The sequence below is a fragment of the Megalops cyprinoides genome, chromosome 8 (genome assembly GCF_013368585.1).
Source record: "Megalops cyprinoides isolate fMegCyp1 chromosome 8, fMegCyp1.pri, whole genome shotgun sequence".
Classification (NCBI taxonomy): domain Eukaryota; kingdom Metazoa; phylum Chordata; class Actinopteri; order Elopiformes; family Megalopidae; genus Megalops; species Megalops cyprinoides.
The window spans coordinates 15,592,655-15,612,333 of NC_050590.1; the positions used below are offsets into that span (position 1 = coordinate 15,592,655).

General features: G+C 41.9%; 1 protein-coding gene across 3 annotated transcripts in view; it reads right to left on the reverse strand.

Moving 5' to 3' along the window:
- The window catches only part of gse1 (Gse1 coiled-coil protein), a 242,077-nt gene that overhangs the window by 44,939 nt on the left and 177,459 nt on the right, over window positions 1–19,679 (reverse strand). The window contains exon 1 of one of the 3 annotated variants that reach the window (XM_036534713.1): window positions 3,803–3,927. The exons of the other annotated variants lie outside the window; for them this stretch is intronic. The gene's annotated coding sequence lies outside the window, so the exon portion shown is untranslated. Of the gene's footprint in view, window positions 1–3,802; window positions 3,928–19,679 lie in introns of those variants that run through there. 3 annotated transcript variants of the gene reach the window in all.

Here is a 19,679-nt window from a genome sequence, read left to right on the forward strand (position 1 = left end):
GACCAAACCCTGTTCATCAGATACAAAGGGAATGGTTGCTTTGACATTTCCTGTAGTGCTGTACAGCTTTCAATAAATTTTGTGTAGATATGTGTTGTTCAAAAAATATGTACTGGCGAGTGCTCTAGAGTGTGTGCGTCACAAAAAATGGATGTGGCTTCTCTAACCACTTTATTGTGTTTAGCCAGCCTAGGTGTCAGTGTGCTGCCTACCTTCAGCCTTTCAGCCAGTGATTAATCCAACATTTCAATATGGTGTTGCTGGTTGTGGGAATACCCAAACTAATCCCCTTATTCTGGGATGTTTACTACTCATTTTACACTGTAATACAGCAATAAAGAATACCGAAAATGCTCCGTAGTTAGCCTGGACACTAAAAGACACACTCTCCTCGTTATTTACTTCCTGTTTTCTTCAGTGGTGTTTAATGGCAGCCTGCAAACCACTTCCTGTTCTCACTGTTGTTATCGTAACAATACAGACTGCTTGTTTCACAGCCATCAATTTGAAGCAGGAGGCACACAGACTCACCAATGAAGCTTTTCTAAGAATGCATCTTCTCTCACTTGATCCAGATAAAAATGGATCAGTGGATCTGTGCAGTGCCTGCTCTCAACTGATGCCCTCAAACAGGCAAAGGGACTGAAGTCTACTTAGTGGGAGGTACTGTACTTCCTGTCAAACTGTGAGCCAGCTATGAAGCACTCCCCAGTACTACCTTTGGAATCATGCCAAACTGGTGCGATTCATAGCATGGCTGGACTATGGTCACATACAGTCAATTTAATGAAAATAACACACTGTATGCCACCACAACAAGCTGTATGATATCATACTTAGAGACTGATATACCCACCGGCATATCCTGTTCACTCCAAAGCTGGAGTTTCCATATTACTTTTATCTGCTGCTGGTTGTTTGGTGTAATCAACAACAACTCCCCGCTCCTTTAGCTTTCTGCATGTGCCTCCGTGCAGTTTTTTCATGCTGAAGTCAATGATAACAACATAGTGCGCACTTCACCAACTCCACCCACAGTATGCTTGTAAGTAGGCCAGCACCACTAAGACTAGCCGGCTGGGCTTTCACTGACAACACGGCAAGTACGATAATGGAAATCCAACAAGGACCTGAACTAAACATGCTAGCCTGGTGACACCTCCACAGTAGAAGAGGGGAACAAGACTCCCCTTCTACTCTCCCCCCTAGTCTTTGTAACACTCAGACATTTCTACCACAGCTGTCACTAAGCAGGTCTACAAAACCCTAATTAACCCAGTCCTTCCTGTTTCCTCCTTTAGAGCAGTAACAGTGCTACAGTGAGAACCCATGTGACAATGCAGCTGCAGCCAAAGCAAACCACTTCGACTCATGTAAACGACACTGAGACTCAAGAAGAACCAGTCAAAAGCGTCGCACAATTGTCCCTGCCTCGTAATCATGTCTGAGTAATCTCTCAACATGCATTTGTCTTTTGATTAGTTTAACAGCTAATGCAAGCAATCCCCTTAGTCTCCATCAAAACTGTTGTTGCTGTTACAGTGTATGTGCGTGCATGTATGTATAATATATATATATATATATATATATATATATATATATATATATATATATATATATAAAATGAACTCTACCAAAAACAATGCTTACACTAAATGTGGTTTTCCAGTTAAACGACTGGTAGACCACATAATTCCAACAAAAGCAAGCTACTGAAGTCATTCAAAGCACACAAGCCATTTCCTGCAGAAAAACCTGTTCTGTGCAGGTTAAGGCCAAGGGATGTTGTTTTAATATTAGTCAAATCTCTGACTCTGGACATAATCCAAGAAAACCTGTCTAATGAGAAAAACTTGACAGGCTGCAAAAACAAGAAAGCATCTTGGGAACTTACATAATAATGTGCAACCTATAACTTATCCTTACCATTTCGATTAGGATGCTAGACCTTTTTTCATGTACTTCATAGAGTACGAATAAAGTTTCTTCAATATTCAGTGATAAATGTCTCTCAAACAAACTTCTGTAACACAAAAAAATGCAAAATGTGAGGCATGATAAAGCCTCTTCCATTCAAAACTATCTGTTGAGCTTTCTATTTTGATAAGGAAATGCAAAGTCACAGCTCTGCCCATAACGATGACCTGCCTTGATGGGCATTATTCCTAGGCAGCAACCTTACATTTAAATACAACCGCTCTTGCTAATAATATCCAAAAATGAGCACAGAGAAATTTCACATTTATAAGAATTAAAGTATCTCACCATTGACATAACTAATCTACCAAGCACAGTAATCTAAAACACTAATTGTAACGACACATTTACTCGAAGAATATCAATAACCAACCAACACTGCGCTCTGATCGAAAGCATTTCGCACACACCAGGACCGAAAATGTAGCCTGTGTTGCCCTCAATCTGCTAATTGTGTGATCTCATTGACTTGTGTTATCGGTATACAGCAAACAAATCATCCGTTTCTCTTGGCTTGAGATAACCTTTATAAACACCGGCGTGCGGGCCTTCGCGCTGGCATGTTGTCTTTGCATTTGCACGAGCTTTAGCCTGTTTGCAGAAGACAATGGTTAAAAGTGTACTTTGTAACCCCGATACAAACAGCTGCTACATACTCGTAACAAGGGCAATGGCGACGGATGCACTGGTAAACGGTAGGCACATGGGAAGCGATTTGGAACTCCACCTGCCGTCTGTGTACACAACACGAGCTCTGCCTTGCCCAGCAAAGTAAACTTAAATAGGAGGTCTCGGCAGCACGCTAACGAACGAATGTCATTGATAAAGATCAAGCCACGCCACCCCGTGAGAGGGCAATTGCTTTGAGCTCAGTTCACCGGAGAGCACACGATTAGATTTAAAGAACAAAAAAACTACACGATCAACGATAACATATTAGCTACAGCTAATTAGCCTACGTACTGTTAGAGTGTTTACCATTCAACTACAGCAGCCAGACAACAGCAGCAAATATGACGCCTACCAGACCCGGAAAATAGGCTAATGTTACCCCTTTCGCGACAACAAACCAGCGTAACGTTACTCTACATTAAACAAACTTCATATCGATCAAATGTATTGCTTTTAAACTTGTAGATGTGTTTTCAAAGTCATTCGTTTGCAAGTAAGCTACACGATAAGTAAGCTACACGGTACAATGAATACGTTCAACCAACATCTTGTACAGGGTAGCCTACACGTGAATCACTGTGGTATTTTACGATGGACGCCGCTGTTTAAAATACAAAACGACACGCTTTCTACCCCAATATCGCAGTTACTTTAGGATAGAATCAAGAACACTTTTATGATCATCTGGCTAAGACAACCAATGATCTCATTTTAAACGCTTTCGTTTTCTCTGGTCGAAAGGAAAGCTAATGTTGCCAGCAGCGTTAAAAATGAAACATTACGGATGTCTAGCAACGCAACAAACACACAGACTGTCTTCATAAAACACATATGGGTTTTCCCAGTTTGCAAAAATATCAACTAGGAAGTTATTAGTTACTGCTCGGCGAAACACGGCGACGATTGAAAAGATACTTATTTTAACAGCAGCCTCCGTCTTCATAAACAATGCTGGCGAAGCGTAGCGCGGCAGCACGAAACGAACAAGCAGTAGGAGAGCGGTGGCTCGGAATCTGTCGACTGATTCCGCGACAGAGTTACAACTTCCTCGGCGATAATATTGCTCGCCAGTTCTCGCCTTTTAACAAAAGAAACACCTAGCTTTCAAGCCATAGATGTTCTCAACATTCAATCTATTAATGTTGTTACTCACCGCAAAACAAAATAGTTTATAATCCTAGTTTACAATCAATCCCGGTAGAGACATATATCCATTGCCTCGTTGTTCAGCTGTACAGACTTTGTTGTTAAGAGAAGCTTCAGAGCCAGGCCACACTGGTGCCGGCTGCCCCGCTGAGAGGTGGGGCTTCGTGCCTAAAGGGGACGGAAAAGCAAGCACCTGCTCGACCGACACGCCCCCAGTGGGCTGTTCCCACATTGTTACCAAGCGATGAATAAGAAAAAAAAGGTCCAATGTTTTATTTGGAAGATGACGGAATTGAATGAAGAAATGGGGGAAAGAAACGTTTTCCCACATTACCTATCGTCTTTTATTATTATGTTATCAATTATGTTGTAGGCTAACAATATTCCTCAATTTTAGTGTAACAATCTATGCTGTCCACGGACAGAGGTTTCGAGCCCTGTCCCATTCTAAAATGCACCCCCCCCCCCCCTTTTCTTCCTTTTTTCCATTTTTAAATTCTTTGACTTACTGCAGAGCGTTACAACGCTGAAAGAGCTGGTGATATTAATATAATACTGTACACCTACTGTATAGATAGATAAATAAACCGTAAGACAACACATCTCAGCAGTCTCTTTTCAATGTACACTTCAGCATGCCTTTGGAGCAGCCTGCAGTAATATGCCCACTATTAAGTATAAGCGTTTGTCTTTAAATAAAATGAAAATAAGCACAAAGCTGCCAATTTCAAAATGTGGTCTTAATGTATGAATAGGTAGATAAATTAAAATAAGCTGACACATGTTAGTCGGCAATCAGTATAATGCACCATTAATGAGGTCTAAAATGCTTAAATTCCAAAAATGTTGAATGACTGTACAGTTTTGCACTTTTAACAGCAAAGGCTTCCTCAGTAGCAAAACGAGCATCGAATTCCATTTAAATAACACAACGGCACTCAAGGGTGAAAAAGGATACTCTGAAATGTACTTAATAGACCACTAGGGGCCAGCCACCAACCAAGCGCACAGTTACAGGAAACCTTACCGACAGAGCAAGACTGACGGCAGGTTCCAGTCATTTTCAGTGACTGTTGTGGAAGGCACAATTAAATTAGCCGGCTTTTGTTTTAACAGATGCCTGAACTTCTAATATTAAAATTATCCTGCATGACATTCACAGTTTACATACAGCCTGTTTGTTTTTGTCTCCAGGATTAACAATGGCTGGAAAACCATTTCATTTTACAAATAGATTATCAGTGGTTTATTGTAGTAATTTACATTCGATACAGGTAGAGTTCAATTTATTTTTCATTTCAGTTCACCAAGATGTGTCCTGGCCTAGCAACTTGTAAATAAGAGCAAGCACCGAATTTTAAATCAAGCAAGATTTTTAAAATGTTACACAGACTACTATGTATCTGTATCAGTATGCGGTTTAGCATACACTGTCATTGCATATACTTTTGACAGCTATGGTGATGATGATGATGATGATGATAATGATATATATGAGCATGTGAACAGCAGAAAGGCATTTTACTTTACATTATAAACATCAAGCAGTCCTAGCACCAACCTCTCAGTGGCAAGTAATAATGTGTAAAACATATATTAGCATTGCTGTAAGAGCCAAGAGTGTGACAGAACTGCTACGTAAGGAAAGCAATTAAATGCAAGAGCCTGCAGTTTCTGCCCACAAGCCAGCTCAGGGTCGCCAGTGCTGAGAACCTTCTCCTGGTTGCTTTTACCATTTTTATGCTAGTTATTTTTTTCATCTGGTGCACTTGTTTATTTGTCTTATCAAGGTGTCCTGACAGCATTGCAGAAAACATCCTGATTTATACATACCTGTGCCAAGCACAATATAAACATTACATTTCATTCATGATTAAACAAACAACATCTAAAAAAGCAACATGATTAAATGTGCACTCATAGACATACAGCTGTTCTCACAAACAGGCTTTCATGCAGACGGACAAATATGCACTCAATGTTTCATAGACAGAAAAGTAGAGACATATAAAAGACAAGTGGTAAAATGCAACCAGTACTGAATGGAACAGACAAAATGGATTTGCTTTTTGTTTGCAAAATATGGTGTGCCCATAAGTATCAGTAAGGTTGCTGAAATTGTAATAGCAATTACCAGGAGACCCAGCATTAGATGCTTGTATGCAGAAAAGATTTATTATCACTTTCAAGTTAGTGCAAGGTAATGGGGAACAATAATAAATCAATTAGAGTTGCAATTTAAGGGGTGGTCTTATACATTCATAATGTCTTAAAACTGAGCAAGATGACAGTCTAAGCTTCCTGTGTGTAAATGCAAAACCACTTTAACTCCTCAATGTTGCCTTAATGTCAATATATTCATGGAAATTAACCATTTTTGTTTGACTGCCACATCTCTTTAGAAAAAACTTCATAATGTATTGAAATGATCAAATAATCAAGTACATATAGCTGACTCCTAGCTCCTAAAATAGATATTGAAATTTTTTGCTGGAAGGTATGAGAGATTGTCTATCACTTTAGTAAACTGTAGATAAATTGGTGTGAACCTGTTATCAGATGTATTCTCGAATGTGATTTTAATTGCTTTATGTTTTGGGTCAAGACACTTCCTTTTCAATGAAATGGGTCTTTTGGGCTTCCAGCAGGAAAATTAATCTAAAGGAGGCTGTTTTTACCCAGTGTTCTTGTAAGGCTAGAACCTTTCCATTAAGCTGACAAGGGCTTTCCTGGGATTTTGTTTATAAAAGAAGAAATAAACTTTAAATGGCACCTCTGCTTGTCAAAATGTGTCCAGACCAGTCAACTCTCCCTTACTTTCACCATACGTCACTGAATGTGTATATTGCTGACAGTGGTTAGCTATCTATCTGAAAATGAAGCCCTCAACACTCGGCGATGCGTGGCAGAACAGTTAAACATGGTATATAATGCTGACAATGAGGGACAAGCCATGTCTTTCATCTGGTCCCAATCTGCCTGCTGCCAGTAAGATCTACTGAGCTGACTTTATGGGCACACATGAAAATCCCACATTTCAGAAAACATGCAGGAAAAAAAGACAAAGCCTCAAACTACTGCTCATAAAGGGTACATAATGTATGCATATTAATCTGTTACATTGCCATTTGACTTAAAATTTTAAGTTTTCAGTTATTTGGTGGAAAGTAATGAAGTCTGATATCTGTTTTGTCCTGAATGTTTGTGCTTTTCATTCCCAGGAAAACAATTACTGTCTATTGATTTATGTTGGCTGTTAAGGCTGCATTAACAACCAAATTTATGTTGGCAATTTACACAGAAATGCACAAACTAAAAAAAAAATCTGAATAAAAAACATGAAATGGTTCAACTGGTTGTCTGTGTTAACTGTAACTGCAATGAAAGCAAATGATTGAGGATTAGCTAATAGATTTTTTTAAAAATACATAGCTATACTAGGCATTTTTAGACTACATAATTTGCATTTGGATAAGTTAATGACCTTTTCCAAGGCTCATGTGCAATGCAAGCTTGAGGGCATTATGATCAAAAACTAAGGGGCACTGACATTCTCTGTATTCTGTCGGTAAACCTTACAGTTCACTGCAGGCCTTGGGCATCCTTGCCTTGATTTAATGATGAGATATAAACTACAAGGAGTTTTAGCGTACATTGATGTTAAATTCATTACAATATATCACCCATAGGAGACAAGCCCTTTTTGGTGTGGTGAAGGGCATGCATAAATAAACGAATGAATGAATCAGTATATAAATAACCGAATAAATACATAGATAAATAAATGCCCTCTCTGTGATCCCACCTAGCACCTAATAAAGCTTTTACTTCTTAACCTTTTTCCTTGCCTCTCTCCTTGGGCATCTCTCCCTTGTCTCTTGTGCAGCTGCACCCGACCCAATCAGTTAACAGCTGTTTTGCATACATTTTGAATTCTAATTGCCTTGTTTCTTGTTCATCTTCTGTTTTCTCTCCCTCTCTCTATCGCCCACCTCTCACCCTCTCTTTCCCTGTGTACTGAACTGGTGTATGTGGGGGGGGCAGTGTGACAGCATGCATGCTTTTCTCTTTTTTTTCTCTGTGTGAAAAGAATGCCTCCTTCACCTTCTTTTTGAAATCCCTTCAGCGCTGAAAGGCACACAGTCCAGGGCCCCTCTCCTTTTTTTCCTCATTGTATGAGCGACAAGTATCAAACCTTTCAGCTCCTTCAGAAGGAGACACATGAAAAAAGGAGAAGAAAAGAGTTCCACTCCCCCCTCCGGGCCCCGGATCCCCCAGCGTCCCACCTCCTGCACCTATCATGATGTGAACCAGCGGTCTCTCAATGCCTGTGTTGATCCTCGCTGCCGTGCCATAGGCAGGGACGTGTAAGAAAGCTAACAACAAAAGAGCCGGGTACTTGGGAGCTCTGGGGGCCTGCCGCTACCTTGCCTCAAGCACCATTATTAAATTAAGGCTGGGTAAAGAAAGGCAATTAGAATGCAAAATGTATGCAAAAAGGGGGGGCTGCTAACTGACTGCTGGGACCTGCAGCTGCAGAGCGCTGGGAGGGAGAGAGGAGATGCCTTCACCAGGCACAATCCTGAGGAGGGAGAGGTGTGAGCTGGGGTCTCAAGTGTTGCTAATGCATAAAAGAAGTACTTTTAAAATGTTTTTTTTTTTTAAAGCATGTTAGGGCCATTTGAGGATCAGCCAATCACCACCTTAGCTAGAATATATTCTATCAAAATGGGAGGGATATTCAGAAACGCAGAAAGTTTTGTCTCTGTTCAATTCTTGAAAGGATGAAAGCGGTGCAGTGTTGGATCTTCAGCTTGGGTGAAGAGTGATAGCTGAAATGTGTTGCCTAAATAAACAAACATTATGAGGAACAATTTTATATGAAAAGAAGTATATATGTGTTCATCCTGTGGGGAAGAAAAGCAGCTGTAGATGAAGGCTTTCAGTTTGGATTGCATAAATTAAATGATTGTCATGTTAAAAACAAATTTGTCACTGTTTTTGTTTAAGATTGTTACGCTTTTGAAAGGTCCTCATTCAGTGATCATTCACAGTTGTATTCTATGTATTGAGATGACTCATTTTACAGATACTATTTTCTTTTCTATTTAATCTATTTTCATAGGCTTCCAACCACTCAGTCAATAATGGAAAGCTGTTAAAATGCATGCAATTTTACATGACCATGGAAAAAGTAATCTTTTTTATTATAAAGTGCATATTAACTAGTAAAATGGGCAATTGTGAGGGTGTCTGCCTCCTGCTCCAATATAGCCCTGCTGGGGGGAAGGGAGCATTTGTTGTGTTTGGTAGATACCTCTGGGACCTCCTTTCTTCTGATCTGCACATGGACACAGTTATAAATTGTGACCAGCTGGTTCAGAGGCACTATTTTTGTGCAGAGGGTAATTACTTCATTAGAAAGGGACAGATTCTTAACCGTCAGTGACTGGACCTTAAGCCACACTAGCGTTTGGGGGCAGCCACTGGTACATTCCCGGAGTCCAGCCTGGTCATGCTCCAATGTCAGTGAATGTGACACTCACTGTTATTTAAAGAGTCTCGTCTGGTAACGTCCTGGAAATATGGGAATGATCTGCCATACCTGCCACCTTTTCCAGAGACTCCCTCATCACCCTTGGGCTGTCCAACCCATTATAGCTTTGAGGAAACATACGATACAAAAATACATGGGATGTAAATATTTCTTTTTTTCCACAAAGATTTTTAATTAGAAGCTTTTGATGAAATCAATGTTGTGGTTCAATATCCAGTGTACTGTAAGTTTTTCACACTTGAACTGAGCCCCACACATTGCCTCCAGAAAACAGACATGGCTTCAGTGCAGACCTTATCAAATGTCCAATGCCTCATGATGTTTGTTGTAAGACTACAATGTTACACAGCAAAATGATTGTTTCCGACTCAAACCAGAGGGCGACTGAATCCCTCTCTTGGTCATCTGAGTTGCTCTCACTGGGGAGGATCCCTGAGTCCAGGCCATACCATCATTAACCCCACAATCCGACCTGTCGCCCTCACAGGGCTTGAGCACAGCTGCTGGAGAGTCCCTGTATTCCCATAGCAAAGGACATCAAAGCCTCCCAGTTCCTGTTTATGAAACAAGGCCAGCCCAAGGAATACATCGACTCACTCTCTGCCTTTTGTTACCTTTAATTGAGTGCCACAATATGGATTCTTCGCTTGTTTTTGATGTTTTCCTTTCATTGGAGGACTGAGAGGCTTTAGAGTCATAACAAACGCTGTTTATTAATGTAATCCTCTTCCTGCCTCTCCCCGACTGCACGCTGTATGCCATTTACACGCTCTGCGACAGCAGGAACTGCCACGGCAACAGAGAGAGGCGCTTGCAGGTGGGCAGTGCCGTAAGCTGCTGCAGACATGATTTATTGCCCCGCCACCTGCTCTGACACACTCCCAGCATCCCTCCCAGAGGTGCTGGGTGGACCACTGCGATCTATCCTCTCACACTATCCTCTCACAGGGATCAGAGAGATCAGCCCAGGCCATGAATCTGATCGTCCTTTGAGACCTGGCACCAGAGAAGGCAAAAAAACAACAACAGCAGTGCACAAAGAGGTAATGTATTTCAAAGTCAAAGCACCAGTGCCATCCTTTGCTGGTACTGGCAATGGAGCTGGCAATTTGAAAGGACTAATTGTGGAGACTTAGAGGTCTTGCGGTCAATTCTCAGCTCTCCAAAATGGTGAAAGATCAAAGGGGCAGTAGACAGATTTGGATTTTATTACATCTATACAGTGCAAGCATATTTTACAGAATAACAGACATAATCAACATTAAAATTATTTTTGAAAGGGACAAAAAATTTCAGCATGCCTTTATTTTGCACATTTTAGGGCTTTTGTTTTTTACTAAACACGGTGGACAAGAAAGGCACATCTGTCTCACAAAGAATTTTTTCTTCTTTGTCCATTGGATTAAAAGCATAGTTGCCAAGGACCATCCTTTCCATTTCAGTGAGGTGTCCTCAGACGTGTTCTCTGTTCTCTGCTTAGCATCTCACCAGAGGTATAAAAACACCTCCTGCACCACTGTGAACAGATGGCTCCGGATAAGTGAGTGCTTCGATGGAGAGACACGCCAGAAACACAAGGCCCAGGCCTTATTGATATTTTCCATTAACAGCAGTACAGTGAGATAATGGCTGCTTGTCAAATGCAGAGTGGAGAGTCCTGTACCCACGCAAGATTTAATCAGTGCTCACAGGCATGTCTGGGCTGTAGGTGTTTAGCAAAGCCCTCCCAGAAAAAACGAAGGCGTGTTTGACAAAAGAAACATCTCAAAGTGTAACTGCGGGTTAGGTAGGCCAGAGGGAGCGGCAAAAAAAGCAACATTTGTAGGACGTATGGATTTAGTGGCAACAAATGACTAATGAAAACAGAAGATTTGGCTTTGTACAGGGGTTGCACCAATGAAAGCCACAGAAAAATGCCTTTATCTTTTTTTTATGTGAGGGGTAGAATTTGAGGGGATTATGCCAGGGTGGTTTGGTAATCCCTGTAGTATTTACTGTTCATGTCTCTAAATATCTTTTCCATCTCATCACCATATGTCCAAAAGCCTGTCTTCAAGTGCCATGGACAACAGTGCTAACGGTCAATACGGGGGGAGGGGCATCAAAGCCACCAGCTTGCACAGTGCCCTCACCCTAAAAAGTATTGGGGGAGGCATTAAGATGCTTAAAATGGAGTATAATCTCACTTTTAAAAGGATTTATATTCACTGGCAACATTTTCAATCTAGATCAGTGGCCTCCTGACCTAGGATATCACTAAACATATATGTTTCTGTGAATTTCAGATGAGAAACAGATGATCGGGCAACTGACATCTGCACCGAGGGAAAAATGAAATCCCAGTAGCGGGGTCGTCCTCAGTTGTACTGTAACTGTGATTTGCATGCTGTGTTTCAGAGCTCTCAGAGATTAGCCATCAGTCAGCGACTGGGTGACAGGGGTCCTTTCTGCTGTCCCCGGCCCCGCTGCGTCTGCATTCACCCTGTCACCTGCACTGTGAGAGGCCCATGTGTGCGGTTCCCTCCCAGGCCTCCGTCCTTTAAAACTAGCTGATTTACCACAGACAGGCGGCAGCAGCTTCACCAGTATAAATAAAACAGTGTTACAAAGAGAGCTTTGAGGCTTTTCATGGGTCATCTCTCTCGGCGTGAGCCCAGCACCGCCGCTCTCTCTGTTCCGGGTCTCAGAGCTCCACTTTTTCACTTTTTTATTTCTGTACTTCGACCACATGCTGGCGCATTCTCCTAGGCACTTGATGTTCCCTCTTTTCCCGTGGCCTGACCTACCTAGCTTTATGGCTTTATGCTGCGCTATACAGTAAGAGCTCAAAGGGGGAACATATGCAGAGAATATTAACCGATGTAGCAGTAATAGCTTTAGGAGTTTTAGCATCGCTAAAGCTGGTGACCTGCCCATTAACCTGTTCAATTTTCCTAAGCTCTTTCATCGATCATACGGACACAGATCATTGATTTGGCAAATGACAGAAAGTAAAGTAGCAAAAGCCCCAGTATACATTCCTGGTGTACATACACTGGCAATGCAGCCCTAACCCTCCTCTTTTCAACACAAGCACATGAAGACAGGCATGAACACACACACACACACACAAACACCGTTTGCTGGTAAGACCTACCTAGACCCTTGTGATATGTAACATACACTGTGAGCCCAAGGTCCTCATTATTTAAATGTATTCCGCCTTTCAATTACAATACAATTAAAAATGTACCCTCCTCTATTAGAGACAGAGGCAGCTAATCATTACCTGTCAGTTTAAATGTTCACAGAATCTTGCTACCATTTCAGAGATAAAGCAACCATACACTCCATTTGTTGGGACGGTTCAATTGTTTTGATGGTGCCAGTTAACATTATGCCAGGACTTTATAGTCAATACTTCAAACGATAATTAGCCCTAAATGTTCTCACCTCTCACTATTCAGAGATACAGAGTGTTTCATAGTGAAGCCGTCTGTTTTAATCATTAGCAGCCTTGGAACAATTACCAGAGAGGATATTTCACTGTATGAGTGGAGACACATGCAAAAATGACAAAATAATCCTCAAAATTCCACCATTGATAAATATGATAATGTTTCAGTTTTAAATTTCACAGATATTTGATAAGCTAACAGTCAAAATATTAATTCAAAATGAAAAAAAAATATGGGAAATGTTTTTGTTGGGGTCTGTCAAAATCAACTATGTATCACTACTGATTTGTGCTATAGGCCTTTAAGTCTAATGTTATAGATTGGATTCTCTCATTTCCCACAATCCTGCTGGTCATTCTGTTGGAAAGACATTGAAGACTTTCTAGACACAAAAACTAGACTGATTATACATCTTCCAAATCAGGTCTTTGTTTCAAAAGCGTCATTGCTTCAATGTCCCATCCATGCCTGTAGGATAACCTGATAGCGGGCATACCCAACACACCTCAAAGATGCTCAGCAGAGCACATCCAGGACACACATACCAAGCCACATGTGACCCACACACAGAGTGCTGATAAGAACCAATGTAATCCTGCAGAACTAGCAACAAGAGAGCTAACATGAGAGGCTACAAAAGAAGACACCTCAGGTAGGTGTCCATTTGTTAACCATATACCACAACTATGCAGTCTAGGCTCCTACTGCAACCAGTCACACAGATACTTTGTGCAGGGCCATCGTTCTTATCAAAGACACACAAAGATGCTTCACTGCTGCTAAAGACCGCTTTGGTATCACATCCTGATCAAGATAAGTAAGAACAATATTTATTCCTGCTGGAGGAAAGCCACTCTACACTCTGCTACTCTGCTAGCAGGTACACGTGTGACAATGGGGAAATAAAGAGGAAGGTGCTTGCCTTGAGATATTTAAAACATTTTCCTTTTAAAAAAATCCAAGGGTGCAATTGCCAAAGTGGCTTTTGAAACATTTCAGGCAAATTTCCTGTCACTGACCACTTCACAGTTATATTTAAGATGGACAAACAATTAATTTGTCCATGAACATTTTCATAAGAACTACGGATTTAATTGCAAAAACACTTCATCCTTCCTGAAAAAGAAATATATCCTTGTGAATAACTCTTAAAAACTCTTAAACTCTTAAAATTATCCATCTAAATCAGCAATTGTAGTCCCTCTTCACACAACATTCTCCAGTTTCACTTAAAATCCACAATTTCTTCCAATATTGTTAGTATGAACTCCCTATGGTTACCTTGAGAAAATACTTTTCCTTCAGCTTTCAGCAGTGTCCTCACCAAAGAAAAGACTAATAAAATGATGACAATATGATAATAACAGAGAAAAAAGGCTAAGAAACACTGCGCTTTTTCAGTGTACTGAGGAGAACCAGAAAGAAAAGGGCTACCTGAGGATGAACTGGAAACCAAAACAAGGATGCGGCTCTCCAAGATAAACACTCTAATCCTGCTTATTTGCCACCCCCTCCTCTGGGCACCACACAGGCAGATTATTGTTTGTTATGGGGGGGATTATTGCTCCTTTGAAATGCAAAAACGCCAGCCATTGTTCCGGAAAGGGCATTACCTCCTCTTTGTTTGGGCAGCATGTGAAAGATTCACCTGCACCATCTGAGCAGCAGGAGCAACAGCAATAATGTCACTCGGGGTGACCAAAGCACCCAAAGCAAGGCTCAATGGCTGTGCTCCAGAATGCCAACAGGCCCCTGGCCACTTATACCACAGATTTTAGTCTCAATCTCTCTTTGAACATCAACAAGGAAGTAATTTGAGTATTTGTGTAAAGTGTATGACAACGGAGGATGGGTAACACACTGCTAACAAAAAATAAAAGACTAAAAGGACAAGGACATACCAGCATATGCTTTTAGGCCTTTGTGTATAATGATGCATTAAAGCCTAATCACAAGGATTTACCCTTTTGCAGTACAGCCTACTTGTGGAAATTGCAACACACAACCGCATGATGATTGGCTTAAATATGGTTTTTATTTTAAATCCATGGACACATACACAGTTTTTTTTTCTAGAATAAAATATTTTTGTTTTTGTTCATTTCTATTTTTCTGGTGTAGCAGCAGTCATAGATGAGAACAGAGATAACAAGAATTCAGAATAATTGTTAATTTAATGACTTGTCAGATTATAATGAAAGACAACTGTCTTCTGTAAATAAGGTAGCTAAATAAATCTACGCAAAAGCTCTGGTGAAAATACAATATACAGAAGGCAGAGGGTGGATGTTGCTGAATTCAAGATTATACCAAGATGGGTGAATATTCTGACACACTGACTTGAACTGTCTGGCTTTCTTGCAGGCTGTTATAGCCCATATTGGGGCCTAACCAGCAGATCCCATTCATATACACCATGAGCCTTGAGCTTTACCAGACAACTCCACTGCAGCTGAGAAGCAGAATATCCTTCGCCCATTTTCACTCAAACCTGCTTCCTATTATTTAGGACTACCCTTCCAGCCTTTACAGCACACAGTCAGTGATGTGGAAAAGTCCAACAATTATTCAAACAAACAACACATTTACACACTCACGGAACACTGGTGTTTGAATAAACATGAGATAGTTCTTAAGCATGTCAGACTAAGCGGCGATGGGGAATAACTGTATGCAAACAAGACTGCAAGACATTCCCTTGACATCACAGCCAGCGCTGAGCTTTCCTGTGCAGCAGCTCACAGTTCACCTGTCAATGTATCTTCATTGCCCATGGCCTGGCAATAGATCATAGGGAACCCACGGGGCAGCAGGTCACAGGTCAAAGGAGGTGCTCCAGGGCACTCCAGGGTACAGTATGGCTCCCTGGCAACATGGAGGTGTTTCCCAAGTGATTACAGTCCATGGTACCTGCCAGGGACCACCAAGATCTCCACCAAGTCCCCTTGTGTTTAAAAATATGTATGTATAATAATTTGATGAGAAAAATAAAAGCTGTTCATGGTGGTGTCTGTTGCATGTCAACTCTGTTTAATATGAAACTCTGATGCAGAACTAATAAGTCTGAGCCTGTCAAAGCTGACTGTTTCCCTCTGTTTCCCTCTCTCTGATACTTTTCCTCTGCCATCTTTTTTCTTTCACTTTTTTTTTCTCTCTCCCCCCTCTCTACTTTCCTTACGCCTTATTTTCATACTAAGAAGTCAGATTTTCTATTCCTTTATATGGAATGGTCCCAGTAATGAATGGTTAATGCGCCTATTAAAAAAACAACACCGCACAGACTCAGGCCACTGGGCACAGCTCCAGTCTTCAGCTTTTTATTTTCTACTCTTCGAGCATCACAAAAAAGGGAGAGAAAAGAGAGAGGATAGAGGGAAAGAGAGAAGGCAAGATGGAGAAAACAACATCATGCCTTCATGAGTTTTATAATTATTTTAATCCAACAAATAAAAAAATATCCAGCCCCCTCTTTCCCTCTGCACACCTCCCCCCCTCCCATTTTCTCCACACCTCCCAACAGATGGCAGGTATAACAAAGCAGCTTGCTATGGCCAAACCAATTATTTATCTAATTATGATTTACCACTTAACCACATGATCTTTCGCCGAGTTGTGGGCAATTAAAATCAGGGTGATTATGCGGATTATGCAAATCTGGCCAAAAGCGGAACGATTACAATGGAGATCATACACGTGCACATAAGCTGGCCCACGCCATCACCATAACTCACCATCCCCAAGGCGCCATTTCTCTTAAAGATACACAGAGCCATGGAGCCATGGGTGAGAAAGCTATACAGAGTCTATTTGTCCGTCTACAATGTATGTGTGTGTCCTCACTAGCGTATGTGTCTGTGTTTGCAGCTGAAGAGAGCAGGAGAGGAGGGGGTGTTTGAAGTGGCCACCAAGGGGACACCTGACCTGCTGCAGTGAGCTACTAGCAGGGACATCAATTATCCCTCCTTCATCCAGCCTGCCGCTTGCCTGTCAGCCGTTCACACAGTGCCGCAGGGGGAGAGCAGGCAGAATGATAACGCATGCAGCGTGGAAAAAAAGAGAGAGGGGGAGGGGGAGATGAGAGAGGGAGAGTGACAGAGAGGAGGGGGGTGATAGAGAGAGAGGGAGAGAGACCAAGAGAGAAAAAGGGCAGATGTGAAAGAGGGAGAGGGAGGCAGGAAAAAAAGGGGGGGGGGGGGAGAGGGAGAGAGGGAGAGAGAGCCAGCCAAGGTTGAGCACAACAAAAGCACCCCCACAGCTGATAAGCCCTTAATGGAGCAGGGCAGCGGCAACAAGAGATGTTAAAAAGGCACTTCAAGTTCAAGCTCATGCTAATGGAGTAATCGCATTGATTTCCATTTAACCGGGCCTCTGATGTTATTTACTGTATTTAACAAAACCAACGAGGTCTCCCTTCAGCCCTGTGTTTAACCAGCAGCGACATGCTGTCCGCCCCCCCTCCCTTTTTAACGGCAAACTGCAAAAACAGACAAACAGATTAGTCCGGCAATTAACAGAAGCCACACAGCCTGCCCCCCCTCCTCCATACCCTCCTAAAGTGTTTATCTTCGCTGCTGACACCTATCTTCAGACCCTAAAAACACACCTTTGCCCCGGCACTCTTACTGCATGAGGAGAATGTTAAAGGTGGAAACATATTTTAGTCACCAAATTTTACTGAGCAACTGATCTTTTACATGTCAGTGATACCCTTCTTTCCTCCAACTTCCCTCCACCTTCTCTCCACAAAACTGAAGCAAAAAATGCCTCCAGGAAAGCCGGTTCATGACAAAAAAAAAAAAAAAAAAACGCCCCAATTTAATATGCCAGTTCAAAAACAGACCATTTATCGCCCACTTCTATAAGTAACAACTCCCATGAAAAACAGAAAAAAACAAAAACAAAACAAAAGCAAAATGCTTGCCTATAATGTTTTCCTATGGAATTCTACTGTTGACAATGTCCATCCCTAACCCAGAGGACACAGAAAATAGAAACCTAAAAATAATAATAAAAAAAAACATATTTAACCAACTGTAATCTGCTGCCTCCACAATTATCATTCTGCAGACAAACTGCCATATTAGTGTGGCTGTCACGTCAGCATTTAGCTTATCACAGAGCCTCATCTTGTCTGCACAGTGGAAATTAGCATGATTCTCTGCACTGTACAAGGAGCCTAGCAAAAGTCACCCTGCAAGTTCAAGTTCAAAGGGGTGTGTGTGTGTGTGTGTGTTTGTGTGTGCGTGCGTGTGGGCGTGTGTATGTTGGGGGGGGGGGGGGGGGGGGTTAGTGGAGGCCATTTTTCACTTTGAACACTACAGCTGCCCGATTTGCACCCCCCACACTCTGAAAATAACCTTAAGCTCTTTCTCTGTGTTAAGCTATTACAGGGCAGCAAATGTTTCGACAGGGCAGAGAGAGTCCTGCTGAGGCCGGCGTCTGTGTCCACATCGAGGACAGTGACGTTCTACACGCCGTGGCCAGGTGGCAGGGGAGAAGCAGCCTGGAGCCACTCAACAGGCGTATAATTGAAACAAGCAGCCTTTCATGTGTGTGTGTGACTATAAATTTGTGTGCGAGTGTGCATGCGTGTATGTGTGTGCTTGAGGACAATTCTGTATGTGTGTGTATCAGTATGAATTGTATGTGTGTGTATCAGTGTGTGTGCGTGTGTGTGTGTGTGTGTGTACGCATGCGTGCATGTGTGTGTCTGTATGTGTGACACTCTCAATGCCTCAAGCTTTAATATGGTCCTGTTTTGAAAAAGTGCTGTAACAGTTTTAAAGCCAAAGTGAGGAACAGTAAGTTGACTTGGTGAGGGTGGGGGCGGTGGTTTCTCATCTCACAAAAGGACCCTGGGAAGGTGAAATTGTGGCTACTTTTCCAGCCTCTGCCATTCTTCATTTACATTTGAATAGGGACATAATGCGTGTAGGTTTTTGCTATCGTTTATAGTGCTGAAAAAAATTTCACACTTGACTTTCTCTTCAGAAGAAGCGCTACAATTACCTTGAAAATAATAGTGTGATTATAGTACTTGTCCCCCCCAGTGCGCTATGTAAAAAATAGAATATAACAAAAACACTGGCATTAACTGGGATGGTACCGATGATGAAAACAGCTGCTTCCAAAGCGTTGCTAATCTTTCCAGCTCAGGCCGGTTGCACTGCAGGGCCTAGAGCTGCTTCTGATAGGTGAAGACATAAACCAAAACAGTACTGGCCGTTTGGTGAGAAAACAGACCTGGTCAAGACCGATGGGCATACATATATAAAGAGGTACATACATCATCCAAAAAGTCTTTCCTTTTCTTTGAAACAAGCACATGTTGTGCCAAAGCTGCTCACTTGCTCCACAACTCTTAGCCTTGAAAAAGAGCTAAAACTGCATAAGAAGGAGCTGATCTGACCCTTTCTAGAAAGGGATGTAGGGCTTACAAGGATAAGCGAAGGAGCCTGAAAAGCCTGAAAAGCAGCTAAGCATCCAACATCCAGCACAAAAACGATGATCGATTCATGGCTAAAAAGCAAGGGTGAATGAGGGATTCTTATGGGAATAACCGCGTCACCTCCACCGCTCACAGAAACAGTCATCCTGACGTTCTCCGTCGCAGCCTGTGCGATGATAGACAACATTGCAGGGCTGCTGGAGAGGGTGCCGTTTAACAGAGGCGCATGTGGGCGGAGGAGTCGCACATTTGTGGACTGGAATGAAGCCGATGAATCTTTCAGGTTAAGCGTTCACACATGCCGCGTGGCTGGGTCAGTGGCTTCATTTGCCTGCCTTTGAAAATATCAGTGTTTATGAATGAATGACAGCCTTGAAAATGAAGTGGATAACTGTGTGAAGGAATGTCTGTGGTACTGTTCAGGCACAGCCCTGTAATACAG